At 37.9% G+C, this 7557-nt stretch overlaps 1 long non-coding RNA gene across 1 annotated transcript in view; it reads right to left on the reverse strand.

Moving 5' to 3' along the window:
- The window catches only part of LOC125096468 (uncharacterized), a 64129-nt gene extending 58225 nt beyond the window's left edge, over positions 1-5904 (reverse strand). Inside the window, exon 1 of the long non-coding RNA XR_007126205.1 lies at positions 5812-5904. This is a non-coding gene — a long non-coding RNA (uncharacterized LOC125096468). The remainder of the gene's footprint in view (positions 1-5811) is intronic.
- Between the last annotated feature and the right edge of the window lie 1653 nt (positions 5905-7557).

Consider the following 7557-nt stretch of genomic DNA (forward strand, 5'->3'; position numbering starts at 1 on the left):
TGTGCCTTATGTATCATCAATTCTCAGAACAACTCTATAACGTGGGTACTATTATTAACAACCTCATTTTATGAATAATGTAACTGAGGACCAGAGTGGCTATGTGGCATGGTCAAGACCTCACGGCTAGGAACTGCCAGAACCAAGGAGACAACCTAGGTAGACTCTACAACGCATGATCCTAACCATCACGCTCTATTTCCTCATCTATAAGCGGCTGGAGAGACAAAAAGGAATAAGACATGAACAAGGAGATCAGAGTCTAGGTGGTGAAACATGGAAAACCAATGTGATCTGATAAACACACTTGTAAGGAAACATACACTATAAAGAAAGTAGCAATTTGCTTTGCCTGGGAAAATCATAGAAGTTCTAAAGAGATAAAAGTAGATTTCCGTTTTGGAGGTAGAATCAACATGTCCTGGTGATGTGTCACAGAAGAGAGGTAGGAGCACGGGGAGGCTCTGTGGAGGAGCAGATCTAAGAAGGTTGATTCAGAAATTCAGATCATTTAACTCAGAGTGGGTGATAAGTAGGCAGCCGGGGGGCACCTGGGTAGCTCTGTTGTTAAGCCTCTGCCTTCGGCTCCAGTCATGATCTCAGAGTCTTGGGATCAAGCCCCACATCGCATTGGGCTCCCTGCTCAACGAGAAGCCTGCTTCTCCTTCACCCCCCCTCCTGCTTGTGTTTCCTCTCTCGCTGTGTAACTCTGTGAAATAAATCATAAAATCTTTTTTTGAAATGAATCATAAAATCTTAAAAAGAAAAAAAAAGAATTCCATGAATTCCTAAAAAAAAAAAAAAAAAAAAAAGTAGTAGGCAGCTAATTAAAAACAACAACAACAACATCCTAAAGTTTGGGGTGCCTGGCTGGCTCAGTCGGTTAAACATCTGACTCTTGATTTCGGCTCAGGTCATGATCTCAGAGTCGTGAGATCGAGCCCCACATTGCGCTCTGTCCTTAGTGGGAAGTCTGCTTAAGATTCTCTCTCTCCTTCTGTCCCTCTCTCTCTACTCTACTTTTTTTTCTCTCTCTCTCAAAAATAAATAAATCTTAAAAAAGAAATAAAGGATTAGATCTGAGATAAGAGTCACAATAGTTTCATATATTTTGAAACTTCCAACACAGAAATTTCACAGGAATGGGTGTGGGGTTCTAGGAAGAATGTGTAGACACAAAGAAATGGGATTTTCTTACTCTTCTTCTGGGCAGGTTCTACAACCCGCTGGCTAGTCAAGATTAAAAGTCTTAGCACTGAGAAAGGACAGCAACCTGATGTCTGGGAACTGGCAGCCTGGCTATCAGCTCAGCCTTGGTGTCACCAGGAGCTGGCCTGGTACCATCAGCCAAGCCGTGGCTTCTCCTGTTGAAAATAAAGGATTTCACACAACATCTTTCAAATCACAAAAAACGCCCAACTCTTCCTCATCCTGGATAATATGAGGGACTTGGGGAAGCTGCTGCAATCATTTACAGCTTCAGCTTCCCTCTAGTCTGCTCTCCTGATAAACCAGGGATAAAAACACCCAAATGTAGAACTGTCCCCTCTTACTGACAGTACCCAAACAAGAGAGACCACCCCCCCTTACTAGGACCACCCCAAAATCACACAGCCAAAGCCTGAGTCTTCTATATAACAAGACCTTTCTAACAACTTCTTACTGAGATGTTTCACGATTCCCTGTCGGGGGCTTGGGTCAGATTGAAAAGGTCAAGAGGAGTCCCTGGCATCCCTGGAGGTACTGGAAATGGAAGGACCAAGGCTAGAACTCTCCACAGGTCTGAGTTACTCTATGGCTAACTGGGGACTTGGGATTCTGACCTGTCTGTCCACCTGCCACCCATAAAGCCCCAGCCCACTCCCAGAGAGAGTTAATCAGGGAAAGGTACTGAGTCACCCACGAGGGCACTGAAGCAGAGTTTGGAAGGAAGGTGTCTCAGGGCAGCTCTGTAGGAAGAGGAGCTCCAGAAGCCTCTCCCGGACTAGGAAGAGATGCCAAGCCCCCGTGTCAGTGAAGTCCAGGTATGATGCTTGCAGCAAATGTCCAAGGTGCTCCCCCCTCTCCCATTCTTCTCTGCCAACCCTTCCCTCTCAGGACCCTCAGATTGGAGAGAGAGTTCCATGCCCCACCTGCTCTGGGTCCCTTCCAAGGTTTCCCTAGCTGCTGTTTTCTGCTTAATCACCTGAGCATCCTCTGAGCTATTTACTCACTGTGTGAGCCTGGGCAACAGGCCTAACCTCTCCGCTTCAACTCCAGAGGGTTGTTTTGAGTTCAAAATGAGACATCAGAAAATGGTGAAGAAGTCACCTAGGACATGTAAGCCCTGAGGCCCTAGTGTTGATCCCTCCCCACCACAGACGAGGGAAGAACTGAGCAGAGGCTGCCTGGGTACAAGTCTCACCACTCCCACCCCCCATACCCCACCCCACTTGCCACCCCCACCGTGCCACAGGGCACACACACAAAGGTTCTCTCTTGTTATAACAAGTAACAATCACAAAGTACAGATGTATTCCTGGTGGTCTAGAGGAGTTTTTTTTTCCCCTCTTTTATCTGTTTTGTTTTGCCTGAAGTGAGAAACTGAAGTCAATGAACTTCTTACATCACGACTATTTTTGTCTTGATTTAAAATAGTCAGTATGCGCTAATTAGCCAAACACCCTTTTCACTGACAGAGTATCTGTTTGTATGATTACTCTACTATAAAAGCAAAATGTGAAAAATGAAAACAGTAGAAAATTGTATTGTGAATACAACATAACTTCTTGAAACTGTTCAAATTAATAAAAAAAAATGATCTTTAGTCACTACTGATGGCAAACACCCAAACTCTAACCAAAATCTTTTAAAAGCCATAAATCACTAGTAGGTTGAGACACACATAGAACTATAATATTTGGTCATGCAGGTGAAATAAATTATTACAATGAGCATGTCTTATTTAAATTGTCAGTCATTATTAGTTTCATTCATTTTTTACCACACTAATTTATTTTTGTTTCTATCATTTATGTGAATGGAAATATTTATGTAAGAAATCTGGTCAACCATGAATCCTGCTTCTTTCAGTAAAAAAGTAGAAACACACCTTATTTTTCATTGTTTCTTGACATGATATAATGTAATCAAATGTGACTGATGCAACCTGACAAATCCAGTCACAATATGAAATGTCACAGGAAAACAAGGGAAAGCTACTATCTTTATCCAGACTGAAGATAAAGAAAAATACTTATCGTGAAATACAAAAACAAAGCTTTTCGAATATAAGCAAATAATACACCAGCACGGAGCTTGTTCAAATATCTTCTATTCAGCCTTTTCGAGATATATGCTATCATGGTCATTGGGTTGGTGTCATAGATTTTAGAATTTATTTTTCTCTACTGGAGACTATTAGAAATATCACAATATGGGGCCCTTCTCCCTTTTTAATCCTATTTAAGTACAATTGGGAACTGATACTTTCAAAAGGACCTCTCTTCTGTGGTGTTCATGGCCCCAAGTTTGTGCCTTTCCATAGGCTCCAAGGCAACTCTAAATGGACTACGCTTCAGCTCAGCTGTTTTTCTGAGACTGTACCCTGCCTCTGAACTGTGCTAAAATAACCTTGCATTATCCTAATTAGGATTATTCACAATACACACATATTGCAAAGGGCCATTTTCATTTTCAATTAGTTGAAAAGGATTAGTTGCAGTGATACTCACATGGTACTGAATGCTATTATTATTAAACCCAATATTTTTTATTGCTGTTAAAATTACGCTCCTTACAGATATAACTTAGCTAATGGAGTAAAAAGATGGTCTCTTCCTGACAAATCACTCTGTTCTCTGGAAGATCAGGAAGGTAAGAATACATAAATGGAAGGAAATATATGTGTGGTGAAGAGGCTGTTTAATCACAAGTAATGGCAAACCTAAAATTAGTTCCAATTAAAAAAGAAATGCATGAAAACCAATCGGAATGTAGCAGATAAAGGGTGGCATGAGGAGAGATTATTAACAAGACCCCAGGTGCCGTACTTCCTCATTATACCTATTCTTGAGCAGGAACACACTGAATGTACAATAAACAAAAAATATATATATGTGTATATATAGACACACACACACACATGCACGCACACTCCAAGAAATAATTTTACATGGTGGCTACACTTCAGATGAACAAGTACATGTTTTTTGGAGGAAAGACCATAACAACTTGGTTTTTACTTCCAAAATACAGTGGCATGTTAATTGCTTGATCAGCCAAATGAAACTAAATGTAATTAAGACTAGTGTGGGGTTAATTTGATCCATAATTATGTTATATAAAGTAAATGAAAATTGTTTCTTTCCTAAATTGCAATTCATTAAAATTACAGATATTAAAATAAGATACTATAAAATTACATGAAGCATGTACACATTAATAGCCATTAGTAATAGCTTGATATTTCTATCTAAGCAACAGTTTATTAGAATGCCAAAGGTGATATCTGACCACTCACATCACTGATTTTTTTTTGCTCTGTTTTTCTGCTTTTCTAAGAAATTCTTTTTTTTTAAGGAAGAGAAGTATTTTAATCTTAGTATGTTTTTGTCCTTTCTAGATATTTATTATCTGCTAAAATACCTTTGGATCAATCCTTATTGAATCTTTATTAAAATACAAACACAGATATTTAAAAATTCAATTTGGCAAACAGGTTTGTATATTTCATACAAGGTCAAACACATACAGGGGGGTAAAGTATTTGGAAAATTTTTTTTCAAAGGGCAAATTTTGCATCTCTGATTAAAATCATAGTCTTATATCTCTATTCATATAATGTTTCTGTCAACCTCATTAAAAAAGAACATAAAAAAACATGAGTTGAAGGAGAAAGAACTAAATATTTACTGAGTGATTATCCTCTTTTTGAGTACTAGGCTATGCACTTTTTTTTTGCACTTTTTTTTTTTAAGATTGTATTTATTTATTAATTTGAGAGAGAGAGGAGGAAAGAGAGAGAACATGAGATGCGGAAGGTCAGAGGGAGCCCGTTGCAGGACTAGATCCCGGGACTCCAGGATTATGACCTGCGCCGAAGGCAGTCATCTAACCAACTGAGCCACCCAGGTGCCTATATGCTATGAACTTTCAATACCTATTTTTACCCTAAATGAAGTCAATGTCATTTCTTCATCTTTCACAGATGACGGAACTAAGGCTCAAACAGATTAAAGAACTTGCCTAAAGTCATGGAGCTACCATTTACTATTTACCACCATTTACTGTGAGGTGGGGAAGGGTTGCTTTCTGTTACACGTGATGGCCAAACACAGGAAAAACAATTAATTTGCTGGGATACAACATAATATTTAGTTCCCACTTTACATTCTTATTCATCGACAATAACCTCTTTCTTTCCCGGAAAACAGAAACCAGAATGTCATAACATCTCATCTCTGTGCCCCTCACGTGATATTAAATACAAGCTCACTAAATAATCCTATCATTCTGAGTCCCTAAAATTATCTCCCAGGGCCTCTTTAGTAGTAGAGAGGGAAATGCTGAAGGCTAATGGAATTATCCTACTAAGTAGTAACAAAATGCCTTACACATGATGCCACTGGGTAAACATAGAAAAGACCCATATTCAGGGCAAGACAGAAAGCGTCAGAGGATTATTATACTGGGCTCTGGGAGGGATCCTTTTTTTACATCTAGTCACTTTGGAATTGAGGAGAAAAGTAGTCACTTGAAGATCTGATATAATCTTAAAAGAAAAGCATTTACAATAGGATCTGCTCACAATACTTATCAATAGCAGTTTACCTGTTAGAGATCAGCAATATTGGAACCCAATCTAGCTGGAGCTTCGATGTGCCAGGATACATGTACTCACTGCCGTGAGGCAAGGGATCTGCCTACCCAGGAGACTCCGAAACACTTTCTTTGTTTGCACAATCAAGTGTCGCCAGGTTACTATGAATAGTAGTACACAAACATTAACAAATATTTCTCAATAATTGATTACACTGCACTGGTAAGGACAACTACCCTTAAATTTCTTGGAAATCATCTGCATTTCTCTTTAAGTTAAAGCCCCATTTCATCCGTGAAAAAATGAAACTAAAGGATAATCGCACTTAACAAGTTGCCAGAACACATTATTTACAGTAAGAATGTATGCTTAACAAACCAAATATTTAATATTTCATGCATGAAAAATAAGCAGACATAATAGCCATTAGTATTCCAGGTGAGACAGAACATGCAAATTTACTCAGCTATTAAAGAATGAGTCATATGCTATTTAATATATCAAAATAGTTTATGTATATTAGAGTAAACAGTGAAATCACAATAGGAAAAAAATGGATTTGGTTCAGATGTTGAGCTGCTATGTAAACCAATTATCTATCCGGAGGGAAACAGCTCTGTCTACAACTACTTAGGCTCTAGGGCCTATTACAAACCCTGGAGTGGGCTGTTGTTTCTGTTCTCAAGGGAATTTACCACGTCACACTAGAAATAGCTGACAATAATTAGAAAGCCTGCTTCTGCCAGTATTGCACACATTTTTAATACCTTCCTAAGTATTATGGGAGATAATACACAAGGTCTTTAGAATTCTAGTCATGCCACAACAAGCCATGGAAAGGACAACTAGACAATAGCCCCAAACTGGACTGTGACAGGCTAATTATTGTGGCTTCATTAGAAAACCTCTTTTTACATAGGTCACCTGGGAAGTGTAATTAAAAATGCATTATTGGTGTATTTTTTATTGAAGCAATTAAATTAAAAAGCCAAAAAAATAATTATATGAGGAGCAAATAATAATGTTGGTCAACAGCGTTTATCTAAGAAAGAGAGAACATGTTAGTGGTTCATTAGCAGTAAATGTGTTAACGGGAATCTGTTTGAAAAATGAGCCATAGAATGGCTTTTAAATACGCAGATTAAAGGATTTATAATGTCAAATTTAACACAGAAATTACAGATAGTATTACATAACCATGAGTAATAGCACCTTTAATCTGACTTAGTAAAATGATTTACATCATACTTTATGCTGCTTCAGTTGTGTGAGTATTATACGTGCTGCATCTCAGATAGATAATTTCCCTAATATTTTTTACACACTTGTGGATCTGTTCGTCCTACTTCCCAATTATCTGGTACATCTAAATAATTAGATGTTTAAATATGTATCATCTAGGGGCAGAATGTGTGTCTTGGATATCTGTTCTACATAAGAATACCAGAACATGACACCATTTATTTAGGAAAATTTTCATAAAGCCCTAAATATATCATACCAAATCACCCCTCTCTCTCTCATCTCAAACTGTCCTGGTATTTCTTTACATCATCATCATCGTCGTCATCTTTACCAGCACTATAATTATCATAATCACTAATAATTAATAAACCCTCTTTACTTGCCAGGAACCAAATATTGTCTATATTATTTAGAAGTTTAATTCTTCAAATAACCAGAAAAAATTGATATTTAATCTCCATTTTAAAGATGAGGAGAAATAATAAAATTTAATCAATCTTTCTGGATATATC

Source organism: Lutra lutra, chromosome 3 (genome assembly GCF_902655055.1).
Source record: "Lutra lutra chromosome 3, mLutLut1.2, whole genome shotgun sequence".
In the NCBI taxonomy this organism is placed as follows: domain Eukaryota; kingdom Metazoa; phylum Chordata; class Mammalia; order Carnivora; family Mustelidae; genus Lutra; species Lutra lutra.